Here is a 26,627-nt window from a genome sequence, read left to right as displayed (position 1 = left end):
TGACCTTAAATAATGTTTTTGATACACCCGATATGTTGGTTTGTTGTAAAACCCTTTTCTAAACGCACATGTGAATGTGCTTTATCAAAAATGTGTGGCTTCCTTTTTCAATGCGCAAAAGCAGTATTTGGAGTAAAATTTTTGTTTTCAGTGGCAATGGGTGTTATTTACTAAAGGCAACTCCACTTTGCACTCCAAGTGCAGTTTCAGGTGTACTTTTGCAGTGTACTTGTAGTGCATAGTGGATGTGCCTTTAGTAAATAACACCCGCAGTGATGTGTACATTTTCACAATCATGCCATTTCCTGACCCCACATATTTCTGCCATGGTTCTGAAAATGAGCAAGATTTTTGTCAGTAATGCATTACATACATTAGTTAACAAAAACAAGGTGTGTGTGTAGCAGACCCACAACATAATAAGATATCTGAAGAAGAGACTGTCCCCTCATCTCGCTCAGAACTTGGATTTGCACTGTTGTAGAAAAAGGCACAACAACAAAAATTAAAAATGTACCTAGGAGACACCTAAAACCAAACCAAGCAGTAAATGAAAACAAAGATTATTGTAGTTTCAAAGAAAAATTTATTACAAAAATGCCTCTCAGACATTATCTGGCATACCGCAACCGCCGAAGTTTTCACTATCCCCAATTACCGTAGACACCGAAAAAAACATCATTAATAAACTGCGTGACAGTACCTAACCTATTGACATCATCCCCACAAAACTACTGAAAGAATGCTCCGACATCGTGGCTCCAACCATAACCCACCTCATAAACCGATCATTCATCGAAGGGATTGTTCCCAGCATCCTCAAACAAGGCATCGTCAAACCTCTACTCAAGAAACCAAACCTGGACCCTCAGGATCCAAACAACCGTAGGCCAATTACAAGCCTCAACACCATTTCTAAGATCATGGAGAAAGCTGTAGTACATCAGCTACAACTTCACCTGGATACTCACAAACTCCTGGACCCGCTTCAATCAGGATTCCGCCCAGGTCATGGAACAGAAACAGCTCTCCTCAAGATTTGGGACGACGCCCTCGAAGCCGCAGATGACGGAGAGCCGTGTCTCCTCGTACTGCTAGACCTAAGTGCAGCATTTGATACAGTAGATCACAATACTCTACTCGTCCGACTCACAGAAGTAACCGGAGTCCAAGACATAGATCTCCAATGGTTCGCGTCCTTCCTAGGAAATCGGTCACAGACAGTGAAACTAGGAAAATTCCTCTCCGAAACTCGGGCAGTCACCTGCGGAGTCCCTCAAGGCTCTCCTTTGTCACCTGTTCTCTTCAACATTTACATTCGCCCACTCCTTCAAATCATCAGATGCTCAGATCTCTGCTTCCACTCTTACGCTGACGACACGCAACTTTATTTCCAGATCAATGGAAAAAAAGATCACCAACAACAACTTGAAAACTGCCTCAAATCAATAGAGGACTGGATGACCACTAACTCCCTCCAGCTGAATGAATCAAAGACAGAGCTTCTTATCTTACACCCAAATCATAAGCCCGCAACCAAAACCTCCTGGTCTCCACCAACCGTCTTTGGGCAGACTATCTCCCCAAAGACCAAAGCGAAGAGTCTCGGGGTTATTTTAGACGCACAAATGTCAATGGATGTGCAAATAGGAGCAGTAGTCAGTGGATCTCACCACCTGCTGCGCATGCTTCGCAGTCTCATCCCTTTTATCCCAAAGAATGACAAAGCAGTGGTAGTTGGAACAATCATTAATTCACGACTGGACTACGCAAACTCGCTTTACATAGGATTACCACAATATCAACTTGCGCGATTACAACTGATCCAAAACACGGCGGCAAGGCTGATAACAGGAAAGAAACCCTGGGAATCCATCTCTCCTTCGCTGAGGAGCTTACATTGGCTAACCGTAAAAAATTGGATCACGTTCAAGACCCTTTGCCTCACCCACAAATGCGTGAATAGAGAAGCTCCGCAATACCTAATGGAGAAAATAAATCATTACACACCAAACCGCAGTCTTCGATCAGCCAACAAAAACCTCCTCCTCATGCCCAAAGCCCGGTATAAATCCAAGGGGGATCGGAGATTCGCTGTCCAAGGGCCTCGGCTATGGAATGCTCTACCAATCAACATCCGCCTGGAAGAAAATCACCTGGCTTTTAGGAAAAAACTCAAGACCTTCCTCTTTTAGCAGATGATCAAAGCTCGCCACAGTGCCTAGAGGCGATTCAGTTCGCATTGTGCGCTATACAAGTATTTAATTAATTCATTCATCAATGGCCCCCCTACCCACAAAGTACTCCATGTATTGGGTTCGGACCTCGCGGGCGCTTTGTGGGTGCAAGCCAGGACGAGCAGCTTCAAGGGCCGTGAGGTTATCATTTTCAGGCAAGTCTGCATCTTGGCCAACTGAGACCACATAGTTTGCTGAATGTCTTTTCAAGAAATTGTGCAGAACACAGCAGGCAAGCACTATGTGATTGAGTTTATATTCAGCCATGTGGATAGGTGTTAAAAAAAGGCGGAACCAGCTGGCCAGTATTCCAAAAGTGTTCTCCACGACTCTTCTGGCTCTGGTCAGCCGGAAATAAAGATCCTCTGGTCCGGGGTGAGGGTCCTCACCGGGAAAGGCCGCATCAGATGGTTTGCCAGGGCAAACGCCTCATCCGCGACGAAGATGAACGGGAGTCCTTCCTGATTCTCCTCTGGGGGTGGCAAGCCCAGACTACCACTCTGGAGACGCCAGTAGAATTCCGTCCGTGAGAACACTCCACCATCTGACATCCGGCCATTTTGCCCCACGTCCACATACAGGAAGTCATAGGTCGCTGACACCACCGCCAACATCACGATACTATTAAACCCCTTGTAATTATAATTATAATAGTACGACCCCGAGTTGGGGGGTGGGACGATGCGGACGTGTTTCCCATGAATTGCACCTCCACAATTGGGAAAGTCCCAACAACTGGCAAAGTGGAAGGCTACAGTCTGCCATTCCTGTGGCGTTGAAGGAAACTGTGGAGTGAAACAAGACAAAAAATTTGTAATTTTGCTAATCAACATTGCAAGCAGATTAGACACCAACATTTTTGGCCAAGATCAGTATAACATTTTGGGAAATTAGTATTTAAAGCCTAAAGTATAAGCTCCCCTTATCAGTGTCATCACCCCCCCCCCCCCCCATCTGATGAGCCCTTGCAAAAAATGAGGGGGGGGGGATGTTTTGGACAGGTAACCCTCTCCACTTGATTGAGAGATGAATGCCTAAATAATGTGTGATACTTTGGGAAGCCCCTCCTTACTTACACTATTGGCAGCCCACCGGACAGGTAAGAAGTGTCATAATACCAAAAATAAAACAAAATGGAAGCACATTTTGACATTCTGCTATTACCTATCAAGATAATAATAGGGCAAAAAAATAAAAAATATAGCATTTGAAAGTATTGAGGCAGGCCCTTGCACTACATGCTTTGGTGAATTAGTCCATAAATGTGACCAGAAAAAAGGTAGGTAGAGTGTGTATTGGGTTTGGTAAAGTCAGCAGATAAAGGATTGCTATCAGCTGACATAGCAGTTGAGGGGAGGGGGGTTCCTAAGGTGTTTGGCCCAAAAAAAAAAATGGCACTCTGCATGAATTGAAGCACACACATAACATGTGTAGACATTTTAGGGGGTGTTTAGGGGAAAGCAATACTATAGAGCTGACAAAAGACATTGCTAAGTGACTAGACTATAGTTTTATGGGCCCAGAAGAGCATGGTGGGGAAGTTAGTGAGGCAAATATGCATCAGGACAAAGGGACGTATGAATTAGAGCATATTGCAATCATGGTAATTAGGGAATGAGGAAAGAATTCCAAGACATTAGCAAGCATTAAATACATAGAATGTGATGTTAAAGGATAAAACTTACCTTCATATAGTCCTTCTGCAAGACATGATGGCAGAACAGGTCTCTGGAATAATGATCCCCAGAGCCTGGGGGGAGATGCCTATGGAGAACTTTAGGTCCTGAAGGCTTCTCCCTGTCGCCAAGTAGCGCAAGAGCCTCTGCTCCGGAATGATGGCTTCCGCATGCAGGTATCCTGCCTGGTGATATAAGGGGACAGCCAAGCCAGCAGACGGTGAAAAACGGGGTCTGTCATCCGGAGATAATTCCTGAAATCATCAGGATTATTCTCCCGGATCTCACGGAGCAAAGGCATGTGCGAGAACTGGTCACACTGGTGCAACCAATTCTTGGTCCACAAACGCCTCCTCGCCCTGTTCATGGACCGGGCTTGTGTGAAAGCTAAAAGCTCAACACCAAGCCCCTGCACAGCAAAGGCATGTGCGAGAACTGGTCACACTGGTGCAACCAATTCTTGGTCCACAAACGCCTCCTCGCCCTGTTCATGGACCGGGCTTGTGTGAAAGCTAAAAGCTCAACACCAAGCCCCTGCACAGCACAAACTCTACGACGAGTACATACACAAAATATGGTTTAAAGCGGTCGGCTGGTCAGAACGGACAACAGAAAGCACTGATAAACAGCAATGCCTGAAAGAACAACCTGAAAAGCAGAAGCAAGCAGACAATAAGCAATGCAAATCAAAGCGTACTATACCAAGATATAGTCCACAATAGTGATGGACGAACTTCCGACGGGACGTTTCGCGAACGCGAAACGCGAACGGACACAAACGTTCGCGAAAACGACCGTTCGCCGCGGGCTCCATTGACTTCAATGGGAGGCGAATTTCGCAAACCTTTAGGTCGAATTTGCGGCCACGGGGTAATTATTAGGGGGTAGCACGTAGTCCCACCACCTGGACAATAGCATAATACATGTATGAGGTGAATTTGGGATCGATAACTACAAGCATTTTTTTTTTATTTGGGAAATTGTTCTGACAATTCAGGACTATGGAGCTAATGAAGGCAATGGAGGAGAGGGAAGGTCAGGGACCAGGGTAGGCAAACAAGAGGGTGCAGGAGATACAGAGCACTGACAGCAGCACCGTAATACAGAGCACTGACATCAGCACCGTGACATACAGCGCTGACAGCAGCTCCGTGACATACAGCGCTGACAGCAGCTCCGTGACATACAGCGCTGACAGCAGCTCCGTGACATACAGCGCTGACAGCAGCTCCGTGACATACAGCGCTGACAGCAGCTCCGTGACATACAGCGCTGACAGCAGCACCGTGACATACAGCGCTGACAGCAGCTCCGTGACATACAGCGCTGACAGCAGCTCCGTGACATACAGCGCTGACAGCAGCTCCGTGACATACAGCACTGACAGCAGCTCCGTGACATACAGCGCTGACAGCAGCTCCGTGACATACAGCGCTGACAGCAGCACCGTGACATACAGCGCTGACAGCAGCTCCGTGACATACAGCGCTGACAGCAGCTCCGTGACATACAGCGCTGACAGCAGCTCCGTGACATACAGCGCTGACAGCAGCTCCGTGACATACAGCGCTGACAGCAGCTCCGTGACATACAGCGCTGACAGCAGCTCCGTGACATACAGCGCTGACAGCAGCTCCGTGACATACAGCGCTGACAGCAGCTCCGTGACATACAGCGCTGACAGCAGCTCCGTGACATACAGCGCTGACAGCAGCTCCGTGACATACAGCGCTGACAGCAGCACCGTAAGCAGCCCCAGGAGGAAGTCAGCACAGCACAGGGATGGTGTGATCCCCTCATAATAAGAACCCCCAGGAGGAAGTCAGCACAGCACAGGGATGGTGGGAGCCCCTCATAATAAGAACACCCAGGAGGAAGTCAGCACAGCACAGGGATGGTGGGAACCCCTCATAATAAGCAGCCCCAGTAGAAATATGACACCGCTCAACCTCTTCAAAGAGGAGGGTAGGGGCATATAGTACGGTGTGCTTTTTTGGGTCAGGGAAGTGAGCCAAATGAATTAAGAAGGTCTGTGTGCTTGATTCCAAAAATTGTTTATAGACATATACATGGTCTACTGATCACATGTGTTGAATTCCTCCGAGATCCATGCCTCATTCATTTTTAGAAATGTGAGGTAGTTAACACTGTGGTGAGCTAGGCGAGTACGCTTATCGGTCACAATCCCCCCTGCTGCGCTGAACGTCCTTTCGGACAGGACACTGGATGAGGGGCAAGCCAACAGTTCGATTGCAAATTGGGCAAGCTCTGGCCAGAGGTCAAGCCTGCCCACCCAGTAGTCTAGGGGTTCATCACTCCTCAGAGCGTCCACATCGGCCGTTAACCCAATGTAGTCGGACACCTGACGGTCTAGGCGTTCCCTGATGCTGGATCCGGATGACACCTGTCGATGGGTCGGCTGAAAGAATGACCTCATATCCGAAGTCACCAACACATCTTCAAACCGGCCTCTTCTTGCAGGCGCTGTTGGATTGGTACCCGCAAATCCTTCTCTGGGAGTGGGAATTGCTCCTCTGCCAGCGCACGCAAAAGCAGAATGCAGCATTTCTCGAAGCAAGGCCTGGAAGTGCTGCATTCTGACAGCCCTCTGCGACGGCGGTAACATTTCCGCCATTTTGTGTTTGTACCGGGGGTCTAAGTACGTTGCCACCCAGTACTGGTCCTTGACCCTCATGCTTTTTATACGGGGGTCCCTATTAAAACACTGGAGCATGAAGGCCCCCATTTGCACTAAAGTGGAAGCGGTGTGGTGGCCTGGCTCCTGCTCATCATCCAGGATAATGTCGTCCTCTTCATTCTCCTCTCCCCATCCTCGCACAACAGGGATCCCAGAAAGGTTTAAAGCATGCTCTTCTTGCTCCTGCTCATCCGCCCCGGCACCATCCTCCTCTGACTCCTCATCAGACTCCTGTTGTTGACTTGTCTCAGATAGAGTAGCCCCCCCTGGGAATTCATCCAGCATTGCGACTTCCTCATCTTCCCGCTCCTGCTCCTCCACAGCCTGATCAATGACACGACGCAATGCACGCTCCAGAAAGAAGGCATAAGGTACCATGTCACTGATGGCGCCATGGCTGCGACTGACCAGTTTGGTGATCTCCTCAAATGGCCGCAGAAGTCTGCATGTGTCGCGCATGAGCAGCCACTGGCGCGGTGAAAAAAAACCCAGCTCCCCAGAACCGTTTCTTTCGCAGAGTTCATACAGGTAGACGTTAACTGCACGTTTCTGCTGGAGCAGCCTATCAAGCATATAGAAGGTTGAGTTCCATCGCGTCGGGCAATCGCAAATAAGACGTCTGACCGGCAGATGGTGTCGCCGCTGAATGTCAGCAAGGCGAGCCATGGCCGTGTAAGATCTTCTGAAATGGGCCGAGATTTTCCTTGCCTGCCGCAAGATGTCCTGGACCCCAGGGTATTTGACAAGGAATCGCTGCACGACCAAGTTTAAGACGTGTGCCATGCACGGCACGTGCGTGATTTTGCCCTGTTTCAATGCGCTAAGCAGATTGGCACCGTTGTCACACACCACTTTACCAACTGTCAAATTGAGCGGTGTTAGCCACTCATCTGCCTGTGAACGCAAAGCTGAAAGGAGTGCCGGGCCAGTGTGGCTCTTTGCTTCCAGGCACAACAGACGCAGCACGGCATGGCAACGTCTCACCTGGCATGTGGAATAGGTTCTGGGGAGCTTGGGCGGTGCAGTGGAAGAGACGCTAGCAGCGGAAAAGGAGGAGGCAGCTGAGGAGGAGAGGGAGGAGGATGGAGTAGGAGGAGGAGAAGAAGAGTCAGGCCTGCATGCAATCCGTGGCGGTAAAACCAAATCTACACGGGTGCCACGGGTTACATGCTTGACGGCCGTCAGAAGGTTCACCCAGTGGGCAGTAAAACTGATATACCTTCCCTGCCCGTGTTTGCTAGACCACGTGTCTGTGGTCAGATGTATCTTGGCACCGACACTGTGTGCCAGAGATACATTCACTTGCCGCTGAACATGGCCATATAGCTCTGGGATGCCCTTCTCTGAGAAATACTTCCTTCCTGGGACCTTCCATTGTGGTGTTCCAATGGCCACAAATTTGCGAAAGGCCTCCGAGTCCACCAGTTTATATGGCAGTAGTTGGCGGGCTATGAGTTCTGACAAGCCAGCCGCCAACCGTTGGGCAAGAGGGTTATCCGGCGTCATCATTTTTTTACGCTCAAACATTAGGCCCACGGAAGCCTGCCTTTTTGCAGAAAAATGTGAGCTTGGCGTGATGGAAGGTGGAGTGGAGGACAATTGTGAGGAGAGAGGAGAAGGAGAAGTAGAAGACGAGGCTGGACGGTGAGAGCCTGCAGTGTGGCTTTGTGTGTTCCGTTGCTCCCACTGGGCTCGGTGATGGCTGCTCATGTGCCTTCTTAAGGCGGTCGTCCCTAGGTGAGTATTGGGCTTACCGCGACTAACGCGTTGACTGCAAAGATTGCAGATGGCAACGCTATTGTCAGCAGCGGACACGTTAAAAAAAGCCCACACTGCGGAGCCATGTGCCGGTGTCCTGGGAGCGCCAGATGTGACCGTACATGGTCGATGACTCGCTCCTGATACATTTGCAGTCTGCTTTGTCCCTGCTGTGCAATGTAAGTCATTGCTGCTTCTCCTCCCTATCTGCTGGTCCATATCTCCCTCTGAACTCCCCTCCTCTTCCTCTCTTGTGGGCACCCACGTGACATCACTAGACACGTCATCATCAACGTCACCTTCCCCACCGCTATAAGTAGAGTAGGCAGCAACACCGGGGACCAACCTCCTCCTTGGGCTGATCTGGGTACTGGCGTCAGACTGCTGAGTAGCGCTTGTTGCTACCTCCTCTTCCTGATCCAATACCAAGAGTGGCTGCGCATCAGAAATGTCCTCTTGATATGGATCGGAAAATAATTCCAGTGACTCAAGCGGAAGGTATGTGGTGGTGGTGGTGGTGGTCGTGTTGTTGGTGGTAGTGTCTTTGGGGGTGCACATAGCAGAGAGTGAAGAAGAGGGTGCAGATCGAGAGGATGAGGAGGGTGCAGAAGAGTAAGGCTGAGCGAGCCACTCAACCAAGTCTGGTGCATCCTTTAAAGTAATTGAACGCACCTTCTGCAACTTCCCACTTTGGCTCAAGCCTGTTGCTCCTGCCCTACCCCTACCACCCCTGCGGAAGGGCCTGCCTCTTCCTCTGCATGTCATTTTTTAAATGACCCTGTGACAAAACTCTTAGTCCCTATACCGCTGAAGGACTGCTGCAGTATAGGTGAGCGGTCAGCAGTGGTGCACGTCAACCCTATCTATTGTGGACCTATAGCGGTCCTTACAGAACAGCAGACTGTACCGCACTCAAGCCTATGTACCGTAGCACCCTATACCAAGTTACCAGTCCTTATAAGAACTTTTGTGGACCAAGCAGGTTGTGTATTAGTGTTTAGCAGACTGTACGTCAGTCCCTATACCGCTGAAGGACTGCTGCAGTATAGGGCAGCGGTCAGCAGTGGTGCACGTCAACCCTATCTATTGTGGACCGATAGCGGTCCTTACAGAACAGCAGACTGTACCGCACTCAAGCCTATGTACCGTAGCACCCTATACCAAGTTACCAGTCCTTATAAGAACTTTTGTGGACCAAGCAGGTTGTGTATTAGTGTTTAGCAGACTGTACGTCAGTCCCTATACCGCTGAAGGACTGCTGCAGTATAGGGCAGCGGTCAGCAGTGGTGCACGTCAACCCTATCTATTGTGGACCGATAGCGGTCCTTACAGAACAGCAGACTGTACCGCACTCAAGCCTATGTACCGTAGCACCCTATACCAAGTTACCAGTCCTTATAAGAACTTTTGTGGAACAAGCAGGTTGTGTGTTAGTGATTAGCAGACTGTACGTCAGTCCCTATACCGCTGAAGGACTGCTGCAGTATAGGTGAGCGGTCAGCAGTGGTGCACGTCAACCCTATCTATTGTGGACCGATAGCGGTCCTTACAGAACAGCAGACTGTACCGCACTCAAGCCTATGTACCGTAGCACCCTATACCAAGTTACCAGTCCTTATAAGAACTTTTGTGGACCAAGCAGGTTGTGTATTAGTGTTTAGCAGACTGTACGTCAGTCCCTATACCGCTGAAGGACTGCTGCAGTATAGGGCAGCGGTCAGCAGTGGTGCACGTCAACCCTATCTATTGTGGACCGATAGCGGTCCTTACAGAACAGCAGACTGTACCGCACTCAAGCCTATGTACCGTAGCACCCTATACCAAGTTACCAGTCCTTATAAGAACTTTTGTGGACCAAGCAGGTTGTGTGTTAGTGTTTAGCAGACTGTACGTCAGTCCCTATACCGCTGAAGGACTGCTGCAGTATAGGGCAGCGGTCAGCAGTGGTGCACGTCAACCCTATCTATTGTGGACCGATAGCGGTCCTTACAGAACAGCAGACTGTACCGCACTCAAGCCTATGTACCGTAGCACCCTATACCAAGTTACCAGTCCTTATAAGAACTTTTGTGGAACAAGCAGGTTGTGTGTTAGTGATTAGCAGACTGTACGTCAGTCCCTATACCGCTGAAGGACTGCTGCAGTATAGGTGAGCGGTCAGCAGTGGTGCACGTCAACCCTATCTATTGTGGACCGATAGCGGTCCTTACAGAACAGCAGACTGTACCGCACTCAAGCCTATGTACCGTAGCACCCTATACCAAGTTACCAGTCCTTATAAGAACTTTTGTGGACCAAGCAGGTTGTGTATTAGTGTTTAGCAGACTGTACGTCAGTCCCTATACCGCTGAAGGACTGCTGCAGTATAGGGCAGCGGTCAGCAGTGGTGCACGTCAACCCTATCTATTGTGGACCGATAGCGGTCCTTACAGAACAGCAGACTGTACCGCACTCAAGCCTATGTACCGTAGCACCCTATACCAAGTTACCAGTCCTTATAAGAACTTTTGTGGACCAAGCAGGTTGTGTATTAGTGTTTAGCAGACTGTACGTCAGTCCCTATACCGCTGAAGGACTGCTGCAGTATAGGGCAGCGGTCAGCAGTGGTGCACGTCAACCCTATCTATTGTGGACCGATAGCGGTCCTTACAGAACAGCAGACTGTACCGCACTCAAGCCTATGTACCGTAGCACCCTATACCAAGTTACCAGTCCTTATAAGAACTTTTGTGGAACAAGCAGGTTGTGTGTTAGTGATTAGCAGACTGTACGTCAGTCCCTATACCGCTGAAGGACTGCTGCAGTATAGGGCAGCGGTCAGCAGTGGTGCACGTCAACCCTATCTATTGTGGACCGATAGCGGTCCTTACAGAACAGCAGACTGTACCGCACTCAAGCCTATGTACCGTAGCACCCTATACCAAGTTACCAGTCCTTATAAGAACTTTTGTGGACCAAGCAGGTTGTGTATTAGTGTTTAGCAGACTGTACGTCAGTCCCTATACCGCTGAAGGACTGCTGCAGTATAGGGCAGCGGTCAGCAGTGGTGCACGTCAACCCTATCTATTGTGGACCGATAGCGGTCCTTACAGAACAGCAGACTGTACCGCACTCAAGCCTATGTACCGTAGCACCCTATACCAAGTTACCAGTCCTTATAAGAACTTTTGTGGACCAAGCAGGTTGTGTATTAGTGTTTAGCAGACTGTACGTCAGTCCCTATACCGCTGAAGGACTGCTGCAGTATAGGGCAGCGGTCAGCAGTGGTGCACGTCAACCCTATCTATTGTGGACCGATAGCGGTCCTTACAGAACAGCAGACTGTACCGCACTCAAGCCTATGTACCGTAGCACCCTATACCAAGTTACCAGTCCTTATAAGAACTTTTGTGGAACAAGTGAGTTGTGAATGTTTAGCAGACTGCAGCAGAAGGGCAGCAGTCAAGTATAATATCCTTTCTATATTTGGAAGAAAGAATATTATACATGTACAAGCCTATTACTGTACCACTGATACCAGTCCTGAAAAGAACCTTTGTGGAACTAATAATAACAGCAAGTCTTTAAAATTACCCTCACTGCCTGACAACACTGCTTCCTTCCTGTCCCTATACAAATTGGCAAAAAAAGAGAACGATTAGTGGTTACTGGAACAGCTCTTTTGTGGACCTTGATAGTAACAGCTAATGATGATGATGATGATGATGATGATGAAAGACTAATCTGGCTGTCCCTGTAGCATACACCGTCCTTTCCCTTTCTCTAAACTAACAAAAGACACTCAGGCTGCTGCAAGAATCAGCAGCACAGCAAACCTATCAACACCTAACACCTATACCAGTCCTGAAAAGAACTTTTGTGTACCAAATAGCTAGTGGTTTATCTCTCCCTACTCCACACAGGAACCTGTCCCTATCTTAACAGAAGAAAGAATGTAAAATGGCCACCGGATCGGGTGTATTTATAGGTTAGGGGGAATGTACAAGTGTCCATGTGCTGTCATGTCTCAATTGGCTGTCCTGTATCACATGATAAACGTGTCACCAAAGGTTAAAGTTCTTGTATACATTAAACACGTAAGTCCGCCGCGGCGAACGACGGAAAAAGGCGTTCGAACGTGCGGACCGCGAATGTCGGAAATTCGCCGCGAAACGACCGCCGGGCGAACCGTTCGGCCATCACTAGTCCACAATGAGAAACAAATGCTTACTGACTACACGCACTGATAATCAGATACGCAAAGACAAGCAGAAACTGAAGAGCAGTACCGAACTGAAGCACAAATCTGAAAAGCGTAAATTGTCTCTCACCAAACTTCTACTAACATGCAATAAAAACGAGATCAGCAGAAGGAGCCCAAAGGGTGCCAGATGTGGTGCTGAACTTCCTTTTTCTAGTCCCGTCGTACGTAGCTACCAAAACTTCCGGCAACTTAGTCCAACCGTGTGTATGCAACATCCCTTCCGGACCTCTTCCGGACTAAATCCGTCTGAATTTATCCGACGGATTTGGTTGTCGGAATCTCCGACCATGTGTACAAGGGCTAAGTCTTCCTGTACACTGCTGCTTGTAAACTGACGTTTAGGTGCAGTTGGGCATTTTTTTCAGCTGCCCCTGAACTCTCCTCAATGTTATCTTATCAGTACATGTACACAGGGCCGTTTATAGTTGTTTCTAGGCAAGTGAGTTCAGAAGTATTTTTTAGAACTCAAAAGAATGCGTTCAGAACGGATGTTCAGAGGCATTTAAAACGCCAAATGCCGATAACAGCATGTAAACACTTGTAAACGCAATAACTCGCGTTTAGCCGCATTTCGTTTACAGGTGTTTTACATTCTTGACTATTTGGGGAAAAAAAAGACCAAAACACGGCATGTAAATGTGGCAAAATGGCAGTTTTTAAATGTCGGTTGCTATCTGTCAAGTTAAAACGTTCGGGAAAGGTTGTAAAATGCGCAGGAAAGGTTGTCCTTCCTGTGCTCTTGTGTTGACTTTACCTGGCTGACTTCTGGTTTCCTGACCCTGGCTTGTCTGATTACCTGCTCAGACTTTCAAACCCTAGCTTCTGTTTTTTTAAATACATTTCTGAACTTTGTTATTTTTGTCATTTCAATAAAGGTGTGATTTTAACTGCACTTTCTGTCTCAGTCTGGTTTTTGGTTCCTGACACATGGTCACTCTGTCACACGACATTCACTCAGAAAACTCACCCTGAAAAATGTTATACAACCATCGCTGGAGAGCATGTAGACTGGTATTGGGATGGGTTCAATGTCACCAACACCATGGGTTTAACCACTTCAGAAATGCCCACTAGGGATGAGCCAAACACCCTCCGGTTCGGTTCGGTTCGCAGCAGAACACGTGAACAGGCAAAAAATTTGGCAGAACACACGAACACTGTTAAATTCTATGGGACACGAACATGAACATCATCAAGAGACATGTTTATTTTTTATTGTCCCAAACTGTTTCTTTTTTACCATTTTGACACTTTTTTTGTGAAGTGGTAGGATTACAGTGTACCCCATTGCCAATTCACATGGGGGAGGCCGGTATCTTGGGGTCCCTTTGTTAAAGGGGTTTCCAGATTCCAATAAGCCCCCCGCCCGTATATCCCCACAACCACCGGTCAAGGGTTGTGGGAATGAGGCCCTTGTCCCCATCAACATGGGGACAAGGTGCTCTGGGATCAGACCCCAAAGCACCCTCCCCATGTTGAGGGCATGTGCACTCTCATCCCCCTTCTTTTCCTGCGGCTTGCTAGGTTGCGTGCTCGGATAAGGGTCTGGTATGGATTTTGGGGGGACCCCACGCCATTTTTTTTTCAATTTGGCACAGGGTTCCCCTTAATTTCCATTCCAGACCTGAAGGGCTTGGTATGGATTTTAGGGGTACCCCCACACTATTTTTTTTTACATTTTGGTTTGGGGTTCCCCTTAATCCTGATACCAGACCCAAAGGGCCTGGAAATGGTCTGGGTTGGGGGGAACCCATCCTCTTTTTTTCAGTTTTATCTATATTGCCGAGACCCGACAATTCATTAAAGCCACAATCAGTTTTAAATGACAAATTTTCCTTTAGGAATGTAATTTTGCAGTGGTACTGTTCTAAACATGAGAAAAATTTGCCACTTTACAGGCATACTATAGACACCCCCCAGGCACAATATTTAAAGGACTATTTCATTTTTATTGTTTCACTTAAGCATTAAAAAAAATCACCGCTCCCAAAAAACTACAGTTTTTACAATTTTTTTTGCATTGATACATGTCTCCTGGGGCAGGACTCGGGTCCCCAAGCACTTACTACAATAACTTGCATATAAGCCTTTAAAATTAGCACTTTTGATTTTTCATGTTAGTGTCCCATAGACTTTAACGGTGTTCCGGCAGGTTTCGAAATTTGACGCAAACACCGTATATATTGTTTGCTGCTCAGCGAACAGGCGAGCACCCAATGTTCGAGTCGAACTTACGTTTGTTTTGAACATCGGGCTCATCGTGCGCGCCTCCAGCAGACAGCTCCCGCCGTGATTGGGCACAGTGGGAGACATCACATCCACCGGCACCCGTCGATTGTTGACAGGAGAGGCAGAACGGCAGTCTGCGTATGTAAACAAGGCAGACCGCCGTTCTCTCAGAGAGGAAGATAAAGATATTGTGTTTCTGCTAAGCAGAAACACGGATCTCTGTCTTCCTCCAGTTAAGCCACCCCAACGCCATTAGAAAGCACTCCCTAGGAACACACTTACCCCTTTGATTGCCCCTGATGTTAACCCCTTCCCTGCCAGTGTCATTAGTACAGTGAGAGTGCATTTTTTCAGCACTGATCACTGTATTAGTGTCACTGTTCCCCAAAAAGTGTCACTTAGTGTCCGATTTATCTGCCGCATTGTCGCAGTCCTGCTAAAAATCGCTGATCGCCGCCATTACTAGTAAAAATAAAAATGCTATTAAAATACCCCATAGTTTGTAGACGCGATTACTTTTGCGCAAACCAATCAATATACGCTTATTGGGATTTTTACCAAAAACATGTAGCAGAATACATTTTAGCCTGAATTGAAGAAGAAGTGTGATTTTTTTTTTATTATTATTATTGGATGTGTTTTATAGCAGAAAGTAAAAAAATATATATATTTTTTTAAATTGTTGGTCTTTTTTTGTTTATAGCACAAAAAATAAAAAACGCAGAGGTGATCAAATACCACCAAAAGAAAGCTCTATTTGTGAGGAAAAAAGAACATACATTTTGTTTGGGTACAGTGTTGCATGAAAGTGCAATTTCCAGTTAACCACTTAACAACCGCCCATTGCCGATTAACGGCATCAGGGCGGTTGTTTAACTCTAAGAGGCCGTTAATTAACGGCCTCCCAGAATTCTGCTCTCGCGCGCCCCCTGGGGCGCGCACACGAGAGCATCCGTGACCGCTGGGTCCAGTGGACCCGGCGCATCACGAATCACGGTAAACGGCCGCTCATCGCGGCCGTTTACCACGTGATCGCTCCGTCAAATGACGGAGTGATCACTTGTAAACAAGCCGGCGTCATGTTATGACGCCGGTTGCTCCCTCCCCCTCTCTGTACCGATCGGTACAGCGGAGGGGGAAGAGATCGGTGTCAGCAGCGATGTGGGCTGCATCTGCAGTGCCCACATCGCTGCTCACCGAAAATTAACCCCTCAAATCCCTGCAAATACTCTGCATTACTCTGCAATTCCCTGCAAATACTCTGCATTACTCTGCAATTCCCTGCAAATACTCTGCATTACTCTGCAATTCCCTGCAAATACTCTGCATTACTCTGCAATTCCCTGCAAATACTCTGCATTGCCCTGCAACACTCCGCATTGCCCTGCAACACTCCGCAATGCCCTGCAACACTCCGCAATGCCCTGCAACACTCCGCAATGCCCTGCAACACTCCGCAATGCCCTGCAACACTCCGCAACGCTCTGCAATACCCTGCAACACTCTGCAACACCCGCCAATACCCTGCAACACTCTGCAATGCTCTGCAACCCCCGCCGATACCCTGCAACACTCTGCAATGCTCTGCAACCCCCGCCGATACCCTGCAACACTCTGCAATGCTCTGCAACCCCCGCCGATACCCTGCAACACTCTGCAATGCTCTGCAACACCCGCCAATACCCTGCAACACTCTGCAATGCTCTGCAACACCCGCCAATACCCTGCGATGCTCTGCAACGCAGTACTCTGCAACACCATGCTCTGAGATACCCAGCCATAGTCGGTGATACCCTGCAATACCCAGCCATAGACATCTCCCGCCGCCCTCCGCCCTCCGGTGCTTCTACCGAATCGCTAATACGATCAAAGCCAGAATCTTTTTTTTTTTCAGGCTTCCCAGCTTAGAGGTGAGATGTGGGTCTTATTGACCCCACATCTCACTGTAAAGAGGACCTGTCATGCCATATTCCTATTACAAGGGATGTTTACATTCCTTGTAATAGGAATAAAAGTGATCAAAAAAATTATTTTTGGGGAAAAAAAATGTCAAACTAAAATAAATAAAGTAAAATGAACAATAAAAAAAAATGTTTTTTTTAAAGCGCCCATGTCCCCATGTGCTCGCATGCAGAAGCGAACGCATGCGTAAGTCCCGCCCACATATGAAAACGGTGTTCAAACCACACATGTGAGGTATCGCTGCGAACGTTAGAGCGAGAGAAATAATTCTAGCCCTAGACCTCCTCTGTAACTCAAAACATATAACCAGTAAAAAAAATGTAAATCGTCGCCTATGGGGATTTTTAAGTAGCGACGTTTGCCGCCATTCCACGAGCGTGTGCAATTTTGAAGAGTGACATATTAGGTATCTATTTACTCAGCGTAACTTCATCTTTCACATTATGCAAAAATTGGGCTAACTTTACTGTGTTTTTTTTTTTTTTAAGCACAAAACAGTTTTTTTTCCAAAAAAAAGCATTCGAAAAATTACTGCGCAAATACCGTGCGAGATAAAAAGTTGCAAAGACCACCATTGTATTCTCCAGGGTGTTTGCTAAAAAAACATATATAATGTTTTGGAGTTCTATGTAATTTTCTAGCAAATAAATTATGATTTTTACATGTAGGAGAGAAATGTCAGAATTGTCCTGGGTGCTCCAGAACACCTGATGGCGCTCCATGCATGTTGGGCCTCTGTATGTGGCCACGCTGTGTAAAAGTCTCACACATGTGGTATCACCATACTCGGGAGTAATAGCAGAATGTGTTTTGGGGTGTAATTTGTGGTATGCATATGCTGTGTGTGAGAAATAACCTGATAATATGACAATTTTGTGAAAAAAAAAAAAAAGTAAAAAGAATCTTGATTTTGCAAAGAATTGTGGGAAAAAATGACAACTTCAAAAAACTCATCATGCCTCTTACTAAATACCTTGGAATGTCTTCTTTGCAAAAAGGGGTCATTTGGGGGGTATTTGTACTTTTCTGGCATGTTAGGGTCTCAAGAATTGAAATAGGCCGTCAGTCCTTCAGGTGTGATCAATTTTCAGATATTGGCACCATAGCTTGTGGACTCTATAACTTTCACAAAGACCAAATAATATCCACCAATTTGTACTTATTTTTACCAAAGATATGTAGTAGTATAAATTTTGGCCAAAATTTATGAAGAAAAAATTACTAATCTGCTAAATTTTCTAACAGAAACAAAGAAAAATTCGTTTTTTTACAGAATTTTCGGTATTTTTTCTTTTATAGCACAAAAAAAAAAAAACCCAGCGGTGATTAAATACCACCAAAAGAAAGCTCTATTTGTGTGAAAAAAAGGACAAAAATTTCATATAGGTCCAGTGTTGCATGACTGAGTAATTGTCATTCAAAATGCGAGAGCACCGAAAGCTGAAAATTGGTCTGGTTATTAAGGGTGTTTAAGTGCCCAGTGGTCAAGTGGTTAAAATAGGGCAGTGCCAAATTGCAAAACATGCTGGTCAGGAAGGGGGTGAAACCTTCCAGGGGCTGAAGTGGTTATGTTTTTGTTTTGAATAGCCTGCAGAGGGATTAGAACCCTTGTTAGTTTTTATTGCTGTCTGTGTCTCCATTAAGGAGATTCACTCTCTCTATTTGTCCTCTTTACCATTATCATTTAAAGTGAAAGTAAAAGAAAATCACAAATTTTGGTTTGTCCCCAGAAAAGTAATAGAGGGGAAATCTTCCAATGGGGACACTAGTTTTGGTGATTTGGGGGTCATAGGAATTCCTTTAATTTGCACGGATTTCCTTTCACTTTCCTCTTAATTCCTGTTTAGTTTTAAGACAGGAAGTAAAGGGAAGTCTACACAATGGGACACAAATGGCAAAAAAAAATTGACACGGGTTATAACCCTCCGAGTCTAGTTGCCTTTAGTAAATCAACCCCTAATGCCGCATACACACGACTGGACTTTTCGATGGACTTCAAATAAACAGACTTGGCCACACATGATAACTCCAAAAGTCCAACGGATTCTAAAGTGATGACGTAGACTAGGGAAGTTCATAGCCAGTAGCCAATAGCTGCCCTAGCGTCGGTTTTAGTCCGTCGGACTAGCATACAGACCAACGGATTGTCTGCTACAAGCTGAGTCCGGCGGACAAATTTGAAGCCAGTCTTATTTCTAGGTCCGCCAGACTTTTGGGAAGAAAAAGTCCACTGGAGCCCACACGCGATCGAATTGTCCGACGGACAAAAGTCCGATTGTGTGTACACGGCATTAGTGTGCGATTTGTCTGCCGCAGTGTCACAGTCCCGCTACAAGTCTCCATTACTAATAAAAAAAAAAACTCTGTAAAACTATGCCATAGTTTGTAGACGCTATATCTTTTGCACAAACCAATCAAAATACGCTTATTAGGATTTTTTTTTTTTTAGTATGTAGCAGAAAACATATTGGCCTAAATTGATGAGGAAATTTGATTTTTTTCCATTTATTTTGTTACTGGATATGTTTTATAGCAGAAAGTAAAGAATACTACCAAAAGAAAAAAAGGACATACATTTTATTTAGGTATGGCGGCGCACGAACGTGCAATTGTCGTAAGTGAGTGCTGTATCGTAAAAATTGGCTAATTCGTGAAGGGCGGTAAACCTTCCGGGGGGCAAGTGGTTAAATGAAAATCAGAAAATCTAGTATTGTACAAGAAAAATGTTTTTGTTTGTCCCATTAGATAATTTAGAATGAAAGCTCTGTACTAACGATCAGTTTATCCTACGATCACTTTGAAAGCAGTATTTTTTGTACGATTTTCTGATCACGTGTATGGTTAGAGAATTTTTTATTCAGGTGTAACACTACCCCTGCAAGGGCTGCTGGTACCTGTCTCCCCTATTTCTGCATAGACAGGCCACAAGCATTTTTCACTTTCATCTGGACACAAGAAGTCAGTCTCTGAGCTTGTTTTTGTTGTTTTTTTTTTTTTAGGGGTAATAACTTGGATGGGGTAGAGGGGTTATGGGATGCCAAACTTGACAGAAACAATGAATAGGGTCAACTTCCTTCCTTTGTACAAAGTAAGTAACCTTAGACTGCTCTCCCTCCTAAGCACTTTCAGCCCTTCAGGATCAGCTGCAAAAAGTCCCTTCAGGACTAGGAGCTTTTAGTCCTCTTTAGAAAAATAGTACAGTCTGTTGTAAACTGCATGCAGAAGTATCTCCTCTCCTTTGCAGAACTGTTCCCAGCTCCACTGCCTGCAGGAACTACCAACCCACCTGGCTGCTCTGAAGATCTCCCAGGAGAAGGAATAAAAGTGTTAAGCACAGCGCTGTCCTTCAGAAATCTTGTGAATCCCTGGGTGTGCTGATGTACTCAATCAGTCCTTCTTGCTTCCTGCTGCTTCTTAGGCAAGATTCCTTCTCAAATCGTGATACTGATAGGCATTCCAAGTCAGCTCGAGCCCAGCCAAGCCTCAGGGGTCCCCTCCTAGGCCACCGACATCCTCATCAGCACTCCATCTTCCACCCAAGTCCTCTGCTGGCATGCCCCCCCCCCTATATCTAAAGGCTGAACTAACCATCCTGCCATTCTGCCTGGGAATTAGCCAAGTTCCTCAAGTATGCAGATCAGAACCTCCTGGCCTCCGCCCACTAACTTTTAGAAGCTTCTACCAGCTTCTAGATTCAGGGGAAGGTACCACAGACCTGCCTCTGTAGAGCCATCCAGCCTGACCTGTAGTAACCCGACCCAATTTCTGACACATAACTTACCATGAGTCTTTAGGGTTGATTTACTAAAGGTAAATAGATGGCAGTTGCTCCAGAGTAAGGATGAGCCGAACACCCCCTGGTTCGGTTCGCACCAGAACCTGCGAACAGACCTAAAATTCGCGTGAACTTCAGAACCCTATTAAAGTCTATGTGACTCGAACTTTCAAAATCAAAAGTGCTAATTTTAAAGGCTAATATGCAAGTTATTGTCATAAAAAGTGTTTTGGGACCTGGATCCTGCCCCAGGGGACATATATCAATGCAAAAAAAAAGTTTTAAAAAGGGCAGTTTTTTCAGGAGCAGTGATTTTAATAACGCTTAAAGTGAAACAATAAAAGTGTAATATTCCTTTAAATTTCATACCTGGGGGGGTTTGTATAGCATGCCTGTAAAGGGGCGCATGTTTGTGTTGTGCTTAGAATTGTCCCTGCACAAAGTGTAATTTCTGCAGGAAAAAAAGTCATTTAAAAGCACTCGCGGCTATATTGAATTGTCAGCTCCCGGTCATACAAAGAACAGTCATTGAAAAGTCATTGATAAAAATTTTTTTTTAATTACCAGGCCCTTCAGGTCTGGTATGGATATTAAGGGGAACCCTGCATTAAATACAAAAAAAATGAGGTGGGGTCCCCCCCAAATATCCATACCAGACCCTTCAGGTCTGGTATGGATTTTAAGGGGAATTCCACACCAATTTTTTTTTTTTTAAATGGCTTGGAGTTCCCCCCAAAAATCCATACCAGACCCTTTATCCGAGCAAGCAACCTGGCAGGCCGCAGGAAAAGAGGGGGGGACGAGAAAGCGCCCCCCCCCCCTCCTGAACCGTACCAGGCCACATGCCCTCTACATTGGGAGGATGCTTTAGGGGTCCGTGACCCCTCAAAGCAACATGTGTTTCTGATGTAACGGAAACCTGCGTTACATCAGAGGGGGCGGAGTTGCCCATTCCTCACTGGGGAAGCCCGGCTTTCCCCTTGCGTCAGAGGGGGCGGGGTCAGGTGACGGGTGGCCCTGTCCTCCTCAGCTAAGACGTGTCAGGCTGCCGGGATTCCCACAGTGTCTCCGGTGAAGACAGGATGAATGCGCTGCGCTGCGCTGGACCATCAGGAGAGATCACCCATCGCTGGATCAGATCACCCATCGCTGGGCCCCAGAGAAATGATCATCCATCGCTGGATAGCAAGAGTGGATTGCCACTGCTGGAATCTTTTTTTTATTTTTAATAAAGGACTTTTCCCAACGGTGTGTGTGTTTTTTTATAATTTTTTACACTTTCTTTGTGAAATGGTAGGGGTACTTTTGTACCTCCTTACCATTTCAAAACAGGTGGGGTCGGGATCTGGGGGTCCCCTTGTTAAAGGGAGCTTCCAGATTCTGATGAGCCCCCCCACCCGCAGACCCCCGCAACCACCAGCCAGGATTGTGGGAATGAGGCCCTTGTCCCCACCAACATGGGGACATGGTGCTTTGAGAGACCCCCAAAGCATCCACCCAATGTTGAGGGCATGTGGCCTGGTACGGTTCAGGGGGCGCTCTCTCGTCTCCCCTTCTTTTCCTGGGGCCTGCCAGGTTGCGTGCTCGGATAAAGGGTCTGGTATGGATTTTTGGGGGGAACTCCATGTCATTTTTTCTTTAAATTTGACGTGGGGTTCCCCTTAATATCCATACCAGACCTGAAGGGCCTGGTAATTGAATTTGGGGGAACTCCATGCTTTTTTTTTTTTTGATCAATGACTTTCAATGACTGTTCTCTGTATTACGGGGAGCGAACAATTCATTATAGCCGAGAGTGCTTTTAAATTACTTTTTTTCCTGCAGAAATTACACTTTATGCAGGGACAGTTATAAGCATGGGAAACATGCGCCCCTTTACAGGCATACAATACACACACCCCCCCCCCCCCCCCAGTACGAAATTTAGAGGAATATTACACTTTTATTGTTTCACTTTAAGTATTATTAAAATCACTGCTCCCTTTTTATGACAATAACTTGCATATAAGCCTTTAAAATTAGCACTTTAGATTTTTCCCATAGACTTTTACAGGGTATTCAGCGGCTTTTGGAATTTACTGTGAACACCCCAAATTGTTCACTGTACGGCGAACAGGCAATGTTCGAGTCGAACATGAGTTTGACTCGAACTCTAAGCTCCTCCCTACTCCAGAGCTTAGTAAATGAGGTAAGACTTCACTTTACAAACAATGGCCAATCACTTACATGGAAAATAAAAAACAGCATTTTTGCTTGCACATGATTGAATGATGGAAGTATCCACTATATAGAGGTGAGAGGTCTGTGGGCATTGAGCAGTTGTGTGAAGGCACGGGATTTATTTTGTGGATGGAAGTTTAATTAACAAGGACCTTTTTTTTTTCATTCACTGACACTTGGACAATTGATTTGGATTCAGTTCATTATTATTATTGCACTTTTTTATTATTTGATGCATTCATTCACAGATTTTTGGACATTCGCTTTTGAATCACACTGAGCCGATCCTCCCTATACGCTCACTAGGCAAGCTGCGTAGGGCCCCGCAAATTACTCAAGCCCCGCCTCCCCCTCGTGTCATAGAGCGTCAATTAATGTTTACAACATCCAGTGGCGGAACAACTTTAGGGGTCACTGCAGTCGCATTTGCAACTGGTCCCTCCCATTTTACTGCTGTGGGGGTGCCCCCCCAAGACCCCTCACCTCTCCGCTGTATACATTCGGAGATAGAACTACTAGCCCCAGGGAGATCCCACTGCCTGTGTACACCATAGAGCTGCTGATTGCCGACTCCCACCTCCACCAGCCAGGTACAGGGGAACATCTGCAAGGGGGGAGTCAGCTGTTAGCCACTGGGGATACTAATGTAAGGACGGGGCCCTCTGGGGACACTGATTTAAGAGGATAGCCTCTGGGGACACTGATGTAAGAGGGAGCCCTCTGGGGACAGTAATGTAAGGGGGGGCTCTCTGGGGACCCTGTGTAAGGAGGGGCCCCCTGGGGACCTTGTGTAAGGAGGGGCTCTCTGGGGACGCTAATGTAAGGGGAGGCTCTCTTGGGACACTGGTGTGGGGGGGGCTCTTTGGGGACCCTGGTGTAAAGGGGGGGGCTCTCTGGGGACCCTAGTGTAAGGGGGGCTCTCTGGGGACCCTGGTGTAAGGAGGGGCTCTCTGGGGACCCTGGTGTAAGTAGGGAGGCTCTCTGGGGACCCTGATGTAAAGGGAGGCTCTCTGGGGACCCTGATTTTGGGGGGTGACTCTCTGGGGACCCTGATGTTAGTAGGGAGGCTCTCTGGGGACCCTGATGTAAGGAGGGGCTCTCTGAGGACACTGATGTAAGGGGGGCTCTCTGGGTACCCTGATGTAAGGAGGGGCACTCTGGGGCCCTGATGTAAGGGGAGGCTCTCTGGGGAACCTGATTTAGGGGGATACTCTCTGGGGACCCTGATGTAAGTAGGGAGGCTCTCTGGGGACCCTGATGTAAGGAGGGGCTTTCTGTGGACCCTGATGTAAGGGGAGGCTCTCTGGGGACCCTGGTGTAAGTAGGGAGGCTCCCTGGGGACCCTGGTGTAAGTAGGGAAGCTCTCTGGGACCCTCATGTAAGGAGGGTCTCTCTGGGGACCCTCATGTAAGGAGGGGCTCTCTGGGGATACTGAAGTAAGGGGGCTCTCTGGGGACCCTCATGTAAGGAGGGGCTCTCTGGGGCCCTGATGCAAGGGGAGGCTCTCTGGGGACCCTAATGTTGGGGGAGGCTTTCTGGGGACCCTAATGTAGGGGGAGATTCTCTGAGGACACTGATTTAAGGAGGGCTCTCTGGGGACCCTGATGTAAGTGTCAGGTGGGACTGTGCGGCAATGGCAAATGGTTTACATAGCTCATGACATCACGGGACAGGTAGAGGGCACCTTAGCAGAATTTTGCTTAGGGCCCTAGGGAGGTCAGGATTGGCACTGGAATCACATATTATTGTTTTCTATTTTATATCACATTGCGATGATTGAGGAACTGCGCAGATCACTATTAATTTCAGTTGTTACTATGTGCATTGTGAACACTTTAGATTTGCAGCAATCTTTTCACTGTATTTGGTCACATCACATATATTTATTTCAATTTGTTTTGTGGTAGTGCGGGGGATTACACACGTTATCCAGACAGGTAGTGCCATGGTTGGGATTTGAACTGACAGCCCTAGTGCTGCCAGGAAGAAGCGCTAATCACACACGGTCAAAACAGGAATACAGGGGAAATCTTTCAATGGGTACACTAGTTCTGGTGAACCTGGTGACACCTGGGATTCCATCACTTTATAAGTATTTCCTTAAAGTTCCTGTTTTGGCTATGGGACAGGAAGTGAAGACAAATCTCCCCAATGGGACACAGATGGCAAATAAGAAGCGGACAGAGGTTATAAGCCTCCCATAATCTATCCAAAAATGAAAAAAAAAGTTTTACCTTTAGTTCTACTTTAACCCCTTCAGTCATTCCAGGTGGATGTCATATGACGTCCTCCCGGAAAACGCCTCACTTGTGACACTGCGGGCTCGATTGGTCACTAGCTGTGTCCAGCAGACACTGCCAATGACAGATCACTGTACCGGCCCGCTGCCGATACCATGTGATCACTGTTATCAATCACAACAGATCACGTGACAGTTGTAAACAATGGATGGCTTCTTTTCATGTCATCAATTCTGTACAGTTGTGTTGCTAGCTGTGAATGGTCACAGTGTTCACGTGGTATAGACAGGGCTAATCACAGTCTATCCATACCATGTGATTAGCAGTGGCCAATCACATTTAGAAAATGGTTGTTGTTTCTTTTTGTTTTTTGTTGAATTTTCATTGGTATAAGCAATCTTGTGTAAAAATAAATAAATAAATAAAAAATTCTGATAATTTCTCCAGAGAAGCAGACTGGTAGTAACAGACCATAGTAACACTGTATTACTTTGGTCACAGTGTGTTAAAAAAAATCGTAAAAAAAGAAAAAAATATATATATATATATATATATATATAATTTATTTTTTTACATACTGTCACCAGTCATTGTCCCTGATCACCGCCACGCCAGTTATATGATGACGATGTACTGCACTAGTGACAGTATGTACAAAACAAATTTAAACTTTTTTTTTTCAATTTTCTATTTTTTGTTGTTTATTTAGCAAAAAATAAAAACCCAGTGGTAATTAAATATCACCAAAATTGACATTCAAAGTGTGGCAGTGCTAAAGCTGAAAATTGGCAAGGGTAGGAAGGGGGTGAAAGTGCCTGGTATTGAAGTGTGATAGAACAAGGTTAAAGAGACATGAGAGCAAGAGCATGAGAACTGTCAAAAAGTCAGCCTGATTGTTTTCCAACTATACCACCAGAACAGTCATAAGAACAAATCCAACCTCTAGCCAATCATATAATTCTTAGTCCTTGCTCAATCTGTAGCCAGAAACCTAAAGCATTTCCAAGATTTTTCCAGCCTGAACCAAATCAGACCACAGAAAGAACTGCAAATTTAGTCCAATCTGTAGCCAGTCGGAGATTTTTCAGTCCAGTGGAAGTGGCCTAGACCTATGGGGGCATTATAAATGTTACAGGAGTAGTCCACGCTAATCTATAGATTCAAACCAGGATGTCTGTAAACGCTAAGCAAGGTGTAGTGATCGGATGACAAGGAAGGACACAGAATAGCCCTAAGCTTTAGCCCATCAGATCACTAGTTGAAGGTCTATGCCAACCAAGACATAAGAACTCTTGCAGGAATACTCCAATCAACAACCAGGAATACTCCAAGCTACGGTAGTTAGAAGACTAGGCCAAATTGTACAAAAGGGAAGAGCAAGAATGACTATAAATGTTATGGTCAGAAGGGACTAAAGGGAACAAAAGGTCTTCTATCTAAATTAATGCATAGCACAGTAAAGCTTTCTTAAAAAATAACATATTTGCATGTCTTGTTCCATCAAATATCTCCAAAATAAATTGTATTAAATTTTATTTTAAATTTTATGATGATTTTTATTTATTTTAGGACAATGAGCAGAGTCACAC

The sequence above is a fragment of the Lithobates pipiens genome, unplaced genomic scaffold, assembly GCF_037356315.1.
Source record: "Lithobates pipiens isolate NorthernLeopardFrog02 unplaced genomic scaffold, aLitPip1_a1.2 Scaffold_18, whole genome shotgun sequence".
NCBI lineage: Eukaryota > Metazoa > Chordata > Amphibia > Anura > Ranidae > Lithobates > Lithobates pipiens.
Note: the sequence above shows the minus strand (reverse complement) of the source record.